We start from the raw sequence: 15664 nt of genomic DNA on the forward strand, positions 1-15664 counted from the left end.
CTGGGCAGTGGTGGTACTGACCATCAATCCCAGCACTTGGGAGGCAGAGGCAGGCAGACCTCTGTAAGTTCAAGGCCAGCCTGTTCTACAGAGCTAGTTCCAGGACAGCCAAGGCTACACAATAAATAAGTAAACCGACAAACTAATAAGTAAATAATAACATAAAATGTGCATGGTACTTGCACTGGCCGGTTTTATGTCAACTTGACACAAGCTAAAGTCATCTGAGAGGAGGGAATCTCAATTAAGAAAATACCTCTTGGTGCTGGAGAGATGGCTCAGCAGTTAAGAGCCCTGGCTGTTCTTCCAGAGAATCTGGGTTCAATTCCCAGCACCTACTTGGCAGCTCACAACTGTCTGTAACTCCAGTTCCCTGGGATCTGACACTGTTATACCAATGAACATAAAATAAAGTTAAATGAATTATAAAAAAGAAAAAAGAAAATGCCTCTATAAGAAAAAGAAAATGCCTCTATAAGATGGGCTGTAAGCAAGCCTAGAGCATTTTCCTAATTAGTGGTTGATGGGGGAATGCTGCCGGCCATAGAAATATAAAATAGGAATTCAGCTAACTATGGCAAAAGCTAATACCTGGAAGAAGCCAAGGGCCTTTCCAGAGGATAAAGCCAAGACTTAAGGAGTCTCGGTGATATTGGCTTTTGAATATTAGCTGTTTCCTGCTATGAATTTCTCATGTGCTATTGTAGCTTTTCCATTCCTAGACCAGTGTGTTTGATCATTCACTGGGCTCTATTTCCCTATACATTTGAGGTATTTGGATACTTCTCCCAACTGTGACACAGGCAAGACTTCCTTTTTCCAGGCTTTTGTTTCCTGTTGTTAGCATTAGACTCAGATATCTGCCTTCTGTAATTATCTCCATTAGCAAGTATCCAGGGAACTTTATCTGGGATACCTCTTAGCATCCAAGGACAAAATGCAGATAGACAAGCATTCCAGACAACCTGCTAGTCTCCCAAATTAAGGTAAATATCCATACAGAGACAACAAGGCTAGGCAGATGTTAGGTACAAACCTTAGCTTCTTGTACAAATTAGGCTTAAGCCTTTCTTCCATAGCCCAAGTGGTATCTCTAGGCTTTCCCTTTAACAATTAACTCAGAACAAAGGGCTTACACATACCAGGTGCATCCAGCTATGACGTAGGCTTCCCAGCTACCAAGAGACTTGCCCCGCCTGAGCAGAAAGTGGCAGAGCCAGAGAATTGCTGATTGTATGTGTATTTAAACTGGACAAGAGAGACAGAGACAGAGACAGAGAGGAGAACAAAGATGGAAGGAACTTAGAACAGTGAGAGGACAGGAGAGAAAGGGACAGAGAGGAGCTAAGTATGAGAACAAAATTAAAGCTCTGTAGAGAGATTTTGACTTAGAAGAATAAAGTGAATGGACTAAAGAGTTTCATATAGGTAAATTTATTCAATAATCCCTCAGATTAATTAATCTGCCACTGGTAGTGTCTCTTCTGGAAGTCTAGGAAAAGACTATAGAGGGGCTGGACCCCAATAGTCTTCATTAGGGGAGGGCCCAGTCCATGATGGGTGGGGCCATCCCTGGGCTGGTGGTCCTGGGTTCCATAAGAAAGCAGGCTGAGCAAGCCTTGGGGAATAGGCCAGTAAGCAGCACCCCTCCATGGCCTCTGCATCAGCTGCTGCCTCCAGGTTCTGGCCCTGTTTGAGTTCCTGTTCCAACTTCCTTCAATGATGAACAGCAATGTGAAAGTGAGCCACATAAACCCTTTCCTCTCTAGTTGCTTTGGCCACAGTGTTTTGTCACAGCAGTAGTAACCCTGACTAGGACAGTACTGCTTCCTCCTTGTAAGGTTCATCTAGAAAGCATGAGAATCACTCTTGAGTGTTGGTAGTCTCCCAGTGGCCAGAGCTCTGCCTAGAACCTAGAGCACTACACCTGCATGCTTGAATTAGCTAAAAGGTCCTGAGTCTTTGCTGTGTGCTTGCTTCTCAGGGGGCTGAGACCCAACAATGTGTGTACAGATCTGAAGAGACGAGAATGCAGCCACTATTAGTCTAGCTGCGTAACGGGGTTTCTCCCCCTCTTGACGAAGGGTCTCCTTGGAATCAGACATGGCAGCCAGCCTCTGCTGCTGGAAGTATCCACTGCTCACATTTCTGCTTCAAGCCCTCCCAATCCCAGACCAGAAAGGTGATTTTTTAAAGGCCCATTAGCATAATTGCCTGCCTGCAACGCTGTAGAGAAGCGATTAGATGAGCCTGCAAGTCTTGCAGTTTTGGGGAGTAAGTCACCTGAAGTTCAGCCACCATCAGGATTCATGGCTGCCTGCTGTAATCGTGGGGAATTATGTGGTAGTAGCAGAGGTACCTTGGTCTAATTTAGTTTTAGGGCCAGGAGGCACCCTCCTAGAACCATCAGCTTCAGGGCAATTCTAACTTCCAGCTTGGTTGCGCTTTCTGGAGAGAAGATTGGATTCCAGGAACCTAAAGTTCCCTCTTTATCACCCAGAGTCATCTCGGGGCAGAATGGATCCTACCTCCATGTGTTGAAAGAAAAATGCTAACAGTGGCAGGGCCACAGGAAGCCAGGGTGGCCACTCAGTGGAAGCACTAGGTGGAGTCTGAGCCATCAGGGGTTTCCTGGGAGAGTCCTGAGCTCCCTCCCATTCATTGATTACCTTGTTTTTCAGCAAGCCCAGACGCTGCTGCTATTTGGGTAAAACTAATGATAATCATGGAGTTGAACCAATCGAAGCTGTTTTAACACTTACTAAGATGCTGCGTTCGGTGGAGGAGACGCCTGCTGCCCTGGCCCTGGGTGCAGATGGGGTCCCTGAGGCCAGGAGGATAAGGCATTTACTTCAGGTCACACACTGAGTACGCTATTCAGCGGGGAGCAGAATAATAATCCTGAGGCAGGCATGGTGGCACAGGCAGAGGAAGACAGATCTCTGAGTTCAAGGCCAGCCTGCCTTCTTTGTGTTTCAGGCCAGTCGGGGCTTCAGAGAGAGACTCATCTCGTTAAAAAATAAAATAAAATAAAAGGATCTTGAGGAAGCATTCAGTCCCTTTTTACAATTACTCAGAAGTGGGATTACTACCTTTTGGGGAGGAAGGAAGAAGATGTCTCAGAGGATGTGGATCTGGCCAAAGTGGATGTAGTGAGGAGATGGAAGAGTCAGGAATTGAACCAAGATTCTAATTCTAAACCCAGTGCAGCCTTGTCCATAGAAACTCGTCAAGCACGTGGATAGCTCAGGCAGAGGGTACATGGCATTCAATGAGGCATGCCAAGCCGCCCAGCTCTGTTCTTTGCTTCCAGCTTCTGAGCATGCCTCCTCCCCATCCCCCACTCCTCAGTCGGAAGCCAAGTGTCTCCTCTTGTCATCCCGTGTTTGTTAGATATGCTCACTTGTCCACGTCTGCGCTTCCGGCAGAGGGTGGCCTGGTTCCACAGGAAGGGTCACCACTCTCCCTGAGGACTGAGGACACACCCAGGCCTCTCTAGGCTTTGCCTTCCCATCTCTACAAGAGCAGAGGGGTAAGGCTCTTTTTATGGACTTCTGGCCTGGAACTCAACAGTCCTCTTGACCTCCCAGTACAGGGGTTTCCATTTCCAGGTTTTAAAACCAGCTCTTTAAGCCAACAAGCTGCAGAACTCTTGTTTCACCTCGTTTTGTGGGGAGGAGGTGGAGGGAAGTTATTTTTTTTGTTTGTTTGTCTTTTTTTGAGACAGTCTGTCTCAGTCACTGTTTTATTGCTGTAAAAAGACACCATGACCAAGGTGACTCTTATAAAAGAAAGCATTTAGCTGGGGGCTTGCTTACAGTTTCAGAGGGTTAGTCCAGTAGCTGAGAGCTACATCCTGATCTGCAGGCAGAGACAGAGGAGAGGCAGGAGCAGACAGACTGGGCCTGGTGTGGGCTTTTGAGACCCCAAAGCCCACTCTCAGTGACACACTTCCCCACCAAGGCCACACCTTTTAATCCTTCTAATCCCTTCATACAGTTCCACTCCCTGGTGACTAAGCATTCAAATATATGAGCCTGTGGGGACCATTCTTATTCAAACCACCGCAGAGTCTTCTGCAACCCAAGCTGGCATCAGACTATGTAAACAAGGAAAACCTTGGACTCTTGGTCTTCCAGCCTCCACTTATCAAGTGCTGGGATTGTAGGTTCAGGCCACCATGCCCAGTTCAGAACTCCCATTTCAAATGAAAACCAAGAAACCAAAGGAAGGTGATCTGATGGAAGCTGGGTTAATGAAAGGGGCCACGCCAGTTCACAGCCCTGCGTGTCTTCTCAGACATGGAGTCTGTTGGATCCTGGGGTTCCCCAAGTCTAGGACCTGGGTCTTGTGAGGGCTGATGTTACCTGCAGTCCTGTGTGGGCTGAGATGTGCCTACCTGGGTCCTACCCCATCTCTGAACACCTGTCTATCTATCCTTGTGGCCGCCTAAGGGTCAAATCCTAGAGGATCCTCAACAAAAGCAGCTGGACCCATGCTGCTGCCTCTGGGGTGTGAGCTGTCTAGCAATGCCTGTCCCCAAGCTCCACGCCCTGATGGCCAGAAGGAAAGACGGGCTATGCCCTGACTCTGGTTGCCCGTTTTCTCTCTGTCATTTTAATCCTCCTTATCGTCTCTCGCCTTCCTCTAACCAGGGACCCTGGTTTCCACTTTCTGTTGCAGGCCCAAGACTGCAGAAGAATGGAGCAATCACCACTTGCCTTCTGGCAGGCCTCCCCCTCCTCCCAGACTGCTGCCTCCTGAAGTGGCTGGCACCATCCACACCCCTGGTACTGCCACTAGGCTGAAAAGGCCTCCTAGAGGATATGGGCACCAAAGGGACATGAACACATGAGTAGGAGCTGGTGAGTTTGGGCAAGGCAGGTGAAGAGGATGCAACATTTTGAGCCCAGAATTGACAGGCAGGAAGTATTGGAGGAGCTGTTTAAGGAACTGTCAGCCACTCAGTCTGGCCGAAGCCTGGCCTGGACTTGGTGACCCTTGCAGGTAGGGGAAGTTAGCTTCCCAGGGTTGTCAAGGACCTTTAGGGGTTGTTCAAGATCTAAAGATGAATCTTGAGGATTATAGGGAGCCAATGAAGGTCTCAAGTCGGGAAGATGATGGACAAGACCTGGATTTGGCAGTTCATCTGACCATATACGGAAGGGGGCGGGGCTGTGAGCTTCCTAACCCCATCTATCCTTCCAGCCTCCAAAACACACACTCACAGTCCAGACAGCCTGATTCCCTCTGAAGCACAGCACATGGACATAGGGCTGGAGGTTTCAGGCTGCCTTCTGTCCATCCCGCTCTACCTGGAATGTGGCCTCTGACCTCTCACCCCTCACCTTGGGGCAGGAGTTCAACACCCTGCCTCCATTGGGTAGAGCTGTGGTTTGAAGACTCAGGCTGTGAAGAGGACGGCTCCTACTGCCCTCTAGCCCCTTATCTTGCTTCTGCTCCCCACAGCCGTTCCTCAGCCCCACAGGCCCCTTGGCCCTGGCTAATGGTCCTTTCTCCAAATACAGGCTCTTTTGTTCACCAGGCAGCTAGCTTGGCCCTCAGCCCTAGCTTGATCTTAATGAGCCCAAGGTCAACTGAAGGACGAGGCGGTCCCATCAACAGAGAGAGGTTTAGACTGTTCCTAGCTACAGTGTGCTACCCTGTCCGTCCTTCCCTGCTCAACTGCCCTTCCGTAGCGCTTCTGCTCCAGGACAGATGATGGTACACTAGCATGTAATTGCTCTCTTTCCTTCTTTCTCCCTTTCTCCCTCCCTCTCCCTCTCTTTCTACCTGTCCTGTAATCCATGACCCTCTTTCTCTGCTCTGCAGCCTCCTGGGTGTTGGAAAACTGATTGGCACCATGATACCCAGTGACAGGGGTACTTAACTTGGCCATGTCTAGGGACATCTTTGTCCCAGCTGAACTATACAAAGTAAAGTCTATAATTCACAGGACAGCACCACCCTACCCCAACAGTTACCATGAAGAGCAGTTGAAGGCTGAAGTCTCCTGCTCCAGGCTGAAGGCCCTCCCCACCAGGGCCTCCTCCAGCCTCTTCTTCTGTTGGACTCAAGTTCCTTCCGGCCACCAAGGAGGGCCTCACTTCTGTCAGATGAGGCTAGGTCTTGTCTCTGGAGGCTCCAAATGCTGTTTAATATCTCTCCATGCACTGGATTATCAAAGGGTCCAAATGGGCCCTTTATAGTGCCAAGTACTTTTCACCAAGTCATTCCGTCACTCATCTTTCACCCAACAAACATGCAAGGGAGAGCTTGAAAGTCAGGGCCCCACGGTGTGTGTGCACAGCAGGGAGAGACCATCGGGTGTGACAGGACGGCCTTGGAACCCTGAGCAGAATGCGTGAGGGAGACAGGGCTGAGGAATGTGGGATCACAGTAGAAAGATCCTCTGTCTAGGGCAGGACCTCGGGCAGAATGGGTCCCAGTGGGGGCTGCAGAAGCACAAGAAGAGGAGGGTGAAGAGAGGGAGGTGAGAAAGGGCTCAGGGAAGTCGTCCTCCGAGTTGGGGACAGGGTGCTTGGCTGAGGGAGGAGTCTGGAGAAAAGACAGGATGTGGGGATATCATGATGCCAACAACCACAAGTACCAACAGGGACTGCCCAGGTGGCCTGTGCTCCCTCTGGACTTCTCACCAGAACCAGCACTTCCCCTCTAGTCAACACACGCCACACTGGGAGTGACTGGGGCTGTCATCCCATCTCACAGGTAGCAAAGTCAGACTCAGGAAAGTCCCTCTACTTTCCCAGTGCCACACACCTGAGAAGTGGCAGAGAGCTGATGCAAGTTCCCTGGGACTCCCGGGACTCCCAGTCCAGGGGACCCAGAAGATGATGGGACCTTGGGAGCTACAATCCAGGCTCAGGACTGGCATTAGTCAATGCCCTTTGAGGGACAGAGGGGTGTCAAGGACCCTGTGGGAAAGCAGAGACCAGAGCAGGGAGACTGACCTAGACTGCACAGGGGAGGCAGCTGGAAAGGATGGGGAGACTGGCAGGGGATCCCCAGGCAGAGGGTACAAACCCATAAAGCAGGACTGGCCTCCACCAGGAATGGGCATGGGAGCAGGAGTGTGCCCTACTGTGCTACTGTTGCTTCACATCGTAGGCCCTCAGCCAGGGGGTGAGGCCTGTGTACCGCTGTGGGAGGCAGAGACAGACGGAGACACAGAGAGACCAAGAGACGGAGACAGACCAAGAAGGTGCGCGTGCCTTCTGCAACGTCAGAGGGCAGTCTGAAAGAAGAGCCCACAGAGGTCGACAGCTACCCACTGCCCTCCAGAGCTGGCAGAAGCAAGCCTTAGGATGGGTGGGATGGGTATCTCTCAGCAGGGCACATGCCAGTTCCTGCCATGGAGCTCACCCTGCCCCTCCCTCAAGGACAGGCCTCACTGGGAGGGAGGGACTCCTTCTGCCTCCTCCCCAGGTACCAAAGCCCATAGAGCAGACTTAATGTGGCCCTGAGCCACCTGGGCTTCAAGGCCAGACCCAAAGCCTTTTCCCTCTGAAGACTGCCCCTTTCCCTTCTCCCCTGCCTGCTCCCTGCCTCTCTCCCTTCTCTACTTCCTCCTGCCAGCACTGATGGGGTTAATGGAACCTTCCACCTCATATCCAGTATCCTGCCAAGAGCGAAGGGCAACAAGAGACCCCTCGGGGGCGGGGGGGGGGGAGAACTGGACAGAACTGGGGTGCTCTGAAGACGCGCACCTCAGCCTTTTCAGCAGCCGTTGTACCTTGGTCTGGTCATTCTGGACAGACTTAGCCTATGGGGATTGTGCTAATCCAAAAGGCCCTATCACACCTTCACAGGCTCACATAAGAGTTTCTGCAGCCACGGAGTCCCTTTGCTGGGACACTGTCCCTCTCCTACAGGCTCCCACACACTCTCATCTGTCTGCACATGGAGGCGCTAGAGAAATGTAGGTCACTGGCAGGAAGTCTGGCTTGTGGTGATCCAACCGGCCTGCACAGCCATCAGATTGGATGGGCATCTGCATCCCTCCACTCCTTCTGCCCCGCTCTCCTGGGTCAGTGTGACCCAGGCCACCCTGCTGCTCAAGGGAGGGCAAGGCAGGCCTCCTTGTCACTGGCCTCTTTTCAGTAAGATTTCCCTTGATTGGACAAGGTGGTATCTTCAAAAGATGAAGAGATATGCTATCTGCCTTGAAGCATTTGTAGGCATAGCACATGGAATATCCCAGGATGAGAGAAAAGTCCTAACCATGGCTGGACAGGCCAGCTTCTCAGGGGAAGGGTGTGAAACATGAATGGACGGACACACAAGACTCCCATCCCTCCATGCTGAAACTGGGGTCTCCTCTGGAAGAATTATCAGATTGTTCCATAAAAAGCTTCCACATGACTCTGTGGACACAGACATCATCACCCCTTCCACTCAGAATCATCTGTGTCCCCCTTCTCAGTGTGAACCCCACATCCCCTGCCAAGAGGTTGGGGCTCTTGCGCCTCTTTCTTACTCCAACCCCTCAGCCTTGAAGCTCTTAGTCTGGCTGGCCAGGCAGCTCACAGCCCAGATGTGGAACAAGGCAGAGTGGCAGGGAGGCTCATCAGCATTAGGGGAGTAGCAGGAAGCCCAGGGCACCCAAACAGCATGGTCAGAAAGCTTTCCTGGAGGAAGTGACCTGAGTGGTGCCCTTAGCATGGGTAGGACAGACCCAGGCCAAGGTGAGTGGGGAGAGCTGAGCTACAAGACCACCCAGAACAAAGGTGAGGAGGACACGTGCAGTTATTACGGTGGCAGTAGAGAGGAAGAATGTGGCATTGAGGCCAAGGCCAAGTGTCATCTAAGGGTCAGACCATGGTCCACCTTGAGCCCTGTCAGTGACATGGAGGAGCCCAAAGAGGAGATGAGGCAGCTGCCTCGGTGTCCAAGGCTGAAGTGAGGTAGAGCTAAAGATGGCACAGGGCAGTGGTGGTGCACACATCTTTAATCCCAGCACACAGGAGGCAGAGGCAGGTGGATCTCTGTGTTTAAAGCCAGCCTGTGTACAGAGCCAGTTCCAGGACAACCAGGGCTACGCAGAGAAACCCTGTCTTGAAAACAACAACCAAGATGGAGAGGTAGGGTCTCCAGACCTTTATGAGGCAGGCTGGGGCTTCAGTGGACCTGTTTCTTCCTTCCCTGGCTTCTGTCTTCCCATCATGCAAAGGGTACCAGACAAGAAGATCATAGCTGATCTTTCTGTGGGTTTCTACATGCCTTGGGCAGTTTACTCCTTGCTCCAGACTCACAGGACTTGCAAAGGTGACTTCTTGAGAGCCATCTCAAAGATCAGGGTGCAGCTGTGGCCTCAGAAGGTCTAGAGTAAGCTGACCCACAGTTTATCCAGGAAGCAGAAGCAATGGGGCTGGACAGTGCAAAAAGCCTGGGCACAGAGCCTAGGGAGGCCAGTCAGAAAGGAGGCTTGGTGGGAAGGGCCTGCTCACCTCAGAACATCCAGGTCTGATGCAGGGTCATGCAACCTGGGTGGGAATCAGGACCTGTCTTTTGCAGGGCAGGACTAAAATGTGGGCAAGTGCTTCTGTTTTGTCCCCTGCAAAATGGGAATGGGGCATGTGCCAGGAAGAGCGTCAGGGACAGGAGGGCTTAGGAGAACTGAGTCAGGCTCCAGACTAGTTAACGAGATCTGTCATTCTGTCCAAGCCTGGTGAGGCAGCCATTGGGAATGGACGAAGAGAAGAAACAAGTTCTACTGCTCAGTATTCACAAAGGGAGGGGCCCTGCCAGCCCCCGCCTCTCCCACTCCCCACCTACCCCACCCTCACCTACCCTGCCCACTCTTGAGGAGCTCACAGACAGTAACAGCAGAGGGAGAGATGGAAGGGGAAGAGGGGGCTTCCAGAAGCTATGTGTTCCATGGATGTGACATGTCTTGGCCCTAAGACAGTGGTTCTCCACCTGTGGGTCACGACCCCCTGGGGTTTGATAGACCCTTTCACAGAGGTCACCTAAGACCATCGGAAAACACAAGTATTTACATTACGATTCCCAATAGTGGCAAAATTACAGTTATGAAGTAGCAACGAAAATAATTTTATGGTTGGGGTCACCACAACATGAGGACCTGTATTAGAGAGTCGCAGCATTGGGAAGGTTGAGAACCACGGCTCTAAGCACACATGAGTGTGAATGCCCCCTCCCTCCTTGATCTCCCTCCCAGAGTGCCTTTCTCTAGGGGCCACCAGCTGCTGCCCTCTGCAAGGGCTTTGTCCTGGCCCTGCCCTGGCCAGCTCAGCACAGCCCCATCCTTCCCTGAGTCCCCAGCCTTCCTGCTCAGCTGACTGCACTGGCCTGGGTGTATCAGCAATGCAAGGCCCTGTCTCTCTGCTGCTTTTTTCCTTATTGTTCTTTCTTCCTGATGGCACCTCAGTGGATAACAAGTGTAGGAGTAACAGAGGTGGCATCACTGTCTCCTGCCTTGCTGGAAGGCCAGAGCAAGGCTGGCCCAAGGCTTCCCGGGCAAAAGAGAGGATAAAGTGGATCAGAGCATGGGAGATCCAGGGAGGATGGGCACCTGAGGGCAGGCATCTGTGTTAGCTTCCCTTCTGCTGCTGCGATGGAGTGTCTGGCAAAAGCAGCCAGGGGAGAAGGCTTGTTTTAGCTGGCAATCCCGGGTTACAGCCTATGGTTCTGGAGAGGTCCAGCAGGCTCACAATCCCGGGTTACAGTCTATGGTTCTGGAGAGGTCCACCAGGCTCACAATCCCGGTTTACAGTCTATGGTTCTGGAAAGCTCAACTATCAGAAACTGGATGTAGTTAATCCCAGCTACCATCAAGAGCAAGATGCACGCATACTCATGTTTAATTTGCTTTCCCCTTTTGAAACCCAGGGAATAGTGCCACCCACTTTGAGGCTGGGTATGCCCTCATCAATTACATAATCGAGACAGTCTCCCCACAGATCAACTTGTCTAGACAATCCCTCCTTGAGACTCTCTTCCCCAGAAATTCTACAGGTTGACAAAACTAACTCTCACAGAGTCTGGGAGTCCTGGGTCTGAGTTACAAGCACAGTCTTTAGCTGTGTATCTGGGGTCCTTCAGAGCCTGATGATTTCTCTGAGTGCAGGCCGGGGTTCCACATTGCTCAATGGGAAGTCTATGAGTGTTCAGCATATAGCCTGGTGCTTAGGAGGTGCTAGAGAAGGGACCAGCTCTGCCCACCGTGCCTCACGAGTAAAGAGCAGCCAGAGCAATACCGATAGGGCCACCCCACACCCCCACACCCCCACACCCCTGCCCCCAAGCCTGCTTAGGGACAGAGCCTAGACATGGAAGAAGCTGGGGCCAGCCAGGTGGCTCAGGGGATAAAGGCACTTGCAGTTCAATCCTGACAACCTGAGTTTGATTTCTGGAACCCACATAAGGATAGAAGGAGAAAACTGATTTCACAGAAGTTGTCCTGTGTGCACCATGGCGCACACACACACACACACACACACACACACACACACACACACACTGGAAGGAGCCCATTGTGCATTCCCTTCCCTATTTCTGGTAGACCAGGCTGGTTGTTGCGTCACCACAGAGAGGAAACTGGGGAACTGAGGATTGAGGATTCCCAGGTCTTGACCCAGGGCCTGCTGAGTTTCAGAATTGGGAGGAGGCCTGCGAGGCAGGGCAGGCTTGATTACAGCCTCCTAGGCCTGAGCTCACAGATGCAGCCCAGAGAAGGGCCTTATAGGCTCAGTTTCAGTTACCATCACTAGCTTTGTGTCTTTGGGCAAGTTGCTCAGCCTCTCTGAGCTGCAGTTTCAGTCTCTAGCATGAGAGTTGTTAGAAGGAGAAATGAGGTGATGAACGAGAGGTGGGTCGCTGGGCACATCTGTGATCATTACCATTAGCCTCACTTCTGAATAGCTGAGGCAAAGTCCTGGGCGACATCTGTGGCCTCCCCAGCTCGGGGGAAGGGCCAGGGCATTATGACATCAGGCTTGTGACAGCTTTGAGCCCAAAATAGCTCTCTCTCTGGACTAGCCCCATCCTGTCACAGCTGCGCAGCCTTTTGCTGTCCCCTGTTGAGCTAACACCGGTTCTTGCCATGTCACATAGTCACGCTCAGTCCTGAGCTGGTTCAGCAAACAGTCCTCCGAAGGAGAGCTTTTCCACAGCAAATGGAAAGGCTCACGGGTGGCAGCTTGGGCCCAGGGACGGCTCTCAGAGAGTACTGCAAGAGAAAGGTCCCAGACTCCACAACCCAGCAGCCTGGCTTTGGTCACCGCTCTTACCATGCACTCTCAATCCCCTCAGTTCCCTCTTCTAGAAAACAGGCTAGCAGCACCTGCAGGCCGGTTATGAGGATTTAAGTGGACCATGTAGAGCAGAAACATTTCTGGCGCCTGACCCAGAGCAAATACTCCAAAAATAGTGCCATTGGCTGATGCTGGTGGTGCAGGTCTGCAGGTCCAGTTGCCCAGGAAGCAGAGGCAGGAGGATTGCAAGTTTGAGTCCTTCCTGAGCTACTGAATGAGTTTAATGCCAGCCTAGATAACTAAATTATGGAGACACTGTTTCAAAATGAAAAACAAAAAGAAGTTGTGGCAAGGTGGTGGTGGCGCCTTTAATCCCAGCACTAGGGAGGCAGAGGCAGGTGGATCTCTGAGTTCAAGGTTGGCCTGGTCTATAAAGCTTAGTTCCAAGATTATGTAGTAAGACCCTTTCTCAAAATAAAAAAGGGAGTGGCTGTGGCTGTAGGTCAGTGGTAGATCCCTTGTCCTGGGTTCAATCTCCAGTACTGGGGGGAATATGTTATGGTTGCTTCACTTGTAATGCTCAGAATACAGCAGAAGCATGGCTGCCTCCTTGCCAGAGAGTCCCAATGCCCTGGGTGAATGCAATTGCTGGTACTCAGAGGAACAGAGTTCTAAGCCTCTGTCCCACCCCAAGGAGTCACAGAGCAATCAGTGCCTCCCGAGATTCAGCCCAGTTAGCACTCACTTCCAGAAGTCATAGACACGCCCCACCCCCAGGGGCCCTTGGCAATGGTTTTCATACTGTAGGCAAGCTGGCAGCAACAGACAGGGTAGGGCTGGCTTTGCCCATGTGTCTGCAGAGGAAACCGAGGCTGAGCCAGCAGCAGGGACTGTCTCCAGGCCACCCAGCCACCCAGAGGTGCTTAGGGCTGATTTGGGTCTGGAATCTTAGATGGTTAGAACTGGACTATTCTACCATGGAGACCAACATCACAAGATCCACAAGTGACAGTTACCCACACAGCAGCCCAGAGAAGGAGGTCTGGGGACAGCAGAGCGAATTATCAAGGGGTCCAGCTGCTACTATTCATTCATTCATCTATCCGATGACATGCAGATGCGTCCTCGGGGCCAGGTGCTGCCAATGAGGTTACAATACAATGCAATCGAGACAGGCCCTGCCCTCCATGTCTTCTGGTCTTCGATAGGAATAGTGACCAGAGCCCTGAAGGGACACTGAGAGCCAAGAGCTTCCTGACTCAGATTAGCTGTAAGACCCTGCCCTTCAGTCTACCCTTGCCCCCAGCCCTCTTTGGCCTTGACCTAGAAGACTCTGAAATCTTTTTATTTATTTGTTTGTTTATTAATTCATATGGTATTACATACATACACTCGCTTTGTAGACCAGGCTGGCCTCGAACTCATGGAGATCCACCTGCCTCTGTCTCTGCCTCCTGAGTGCTGGGACTGAAGGTGTGCACCACCACCGCCCTTCTGATCCTCTGTTGCTACCTTTTGCACATGAGTGCGACATCTATGACACTACCCAGTGGCCAAGTCCCTGAGCACCTGTGAATGGAAGCCAAGCTCAGTATGTCCACCACTGGGGGCAGGGTGTCTTGCACAGCTTGAAGAACGGAGGAACCCCCAGAGTTCCACCCAGCTTGGATCCATCCAGCTTTGTTCCCGTTAGGTTCCCAGGACCCTTCAAGGAGTACAGTTTGCATGTAGAGAAACTTCCAGAGCGTCTCTGGGCCCCAGGCCTCTCTACCCCTGTTCTGTCTGCCTGGAATGCCTTTCTTGGCCTCTTTGCCTGGGTGAGCTGCATTCATTCAGTTCCTTGCTCACTCAACAGTATATTTGGGTACGCGCTAATGCCAAGCAGAGAGATGTGCTCGGGGAGTTTAGAGATTAAAGGGAGCGGTGCCGTTAATCCCGTAGAGTGAAATCCACAGACCAGAACAGACTGGACGAGAGACACTAAGACAGTGAGGTCCAATTCAATGGACTCGGGGAACATGTTCTAGAGAAAGAAGGCTTCTCAGAAAAGACAACTTTTCAGCAACCAGAACAAGAAACAGGAGTTAGATCAGTGAAGAAAAAGGGCAAGAATGTCCCCAGGCAGGAAACTGCAGGTGCAAAGGCCCTGGGGTGGGTCAGGACAGCGGGGCTGGTGCAGAGAGAAAGGAGTGCAGTCAGGTGGTTCAGACCTGGAAGGAAGCCATGTGGACAGTAGGGAAAGAAGGGCCAAGAAATGGGAGGAAGCCACACATGTGGCTGTCCCAGAAGCCAGGAGGGAATGTTTCAAGAAGGGAGTCGTGGGGGGTCTGAGTGACCTGCCCACACTCCCATGGTGAAGTCTTAATCTCCAGTGTGGCTGTACATGGTAATGGGGCCTCACAGGAAGAAACCAAGGCTAGATGAGGTGGCTCCCTAATTTGGCAAAACCAAAGCACTTTTCTCTCCATGTGCACAGACTGAGGCAAGACCACATGAAGACTCCACAGAAGGGGCCCATCCACAAGCTGGAAGCAGAGCCCTCAGCAGAAACCAGGTCACCCGGAAATGGTCTTACCCTGATAGAAGCTAGCAATGTCGTGAAGTCACCTCTTCCAGAAAGCCCTCCTAGACACTGGGATGAGGGGTTCCACAATCCCTGGGCTCCTTCCTTGGAGCAGTCCTCCCTCACAGACTAACCTGGGAACTTCAGACAGGCAGAGGCAAAATTTGGCTTCTTGGCCCCAAGAGCCCCGAGAGTAGTGGTTGAGCAAACGAATGCGCGACCGTAGAGCGAGGGCTGGAGAGGAGGCTTTGTTCCTTGCCCTGGCCCAGGATGGGTTTCAGCTATAGACCTCTGAGGCTGGCTTGGTGGGAGGCCAGACCCTGCTTAGCTCTTCTGGGAGCATCCCAGAAAGAGTGTGTGTCCAAGGGTTTCTCCTCTGCCCTTCTGGCCTTCCCTGTGTCTCATTCCCAGATCCCAGACACATACACCCTGCCCTCGCAGAATCCAGAAGATCAACAGGCTAAGACAAGGGACAGGTTGCACAACATGGAAGCTGCCTCGATTTCCAGCCTCATCAGGGCGGCTGTTGGCAAATCCAAGGGACTGAGAGGGGAGTTGTGGGTTCCTGAGATGTCCCTGGATGGAGAGGAGGTCCCAAGCCACCAGAGCTTTGCCTGGCCACATTGGTTCCAGCTACCACTCCCCATCCCACAATTCCCCAGGTTGGGTTGGGTTTGTGCCTCCCTTGGGCAATGCGAAGGAGTCTTTATAAGTCATGCCCAAGCCATGCCACATTTGAGACAGACAATTCTGGAAGCAGCAAACCTATCTCACAGCCCAGACTGTGTCCCCAGGCTCCCCATCAGGAATACATCCCCCTAAAGCAGGTCTTGGGATCATGGACGGCTTCCCATTTCAGACGAAA

General features: G+C 51.9%; 1 protein-coding gene and 1 long non-coding RNA gene across 2 annotated transcripts in view; one reads left to right on the forward strand and one right to left on the reverse strand.

Moving 5' to 3' along the window:
• Dab2ip (DAB2 interacting protein) overlaps positions 1-15664 on the reverse strand; it is a 182083-nt gene that overhangs the window by 164974 nt on the left and 1445 nt on the right. The gene's annotated exons all lie outside the window — the stretch shown is intronic.
• Positions 1-15664, forward strand: part of LOC128102290 (uncharacterized) — a 34059-nt gene that overhangs the window by 8623 nt on the left and 9772 nt on the right. Inside the window, exon 2 of the long non-coding RNA XR_008215377.1 lies at positions 4684-4865. This is a non-coding gene — a long non-coding RNA (uncharacterized LOC128102290). The remainder of the gene's footprint in view (positions 1-4683; positions 4866-15664) is intronic.

This window comes from Peromyscus californicus, unplaced genomic scaffold, assembly GCF_007827085.1.
Source record: "Peromyscus californicus insignis strain IS unplaced genomic scaffold, ASM782708v3 Scaffold_7__1_contigs__length_154581171, whole genome shotgun sequence".
In the NCBI taxonomy this organism is placed as follows: Eukaryota; Metazoa; Chordata; class Mammalia; order Rodentia; family Cricetidae; genus Peromyscus; species Peromyscus californicus.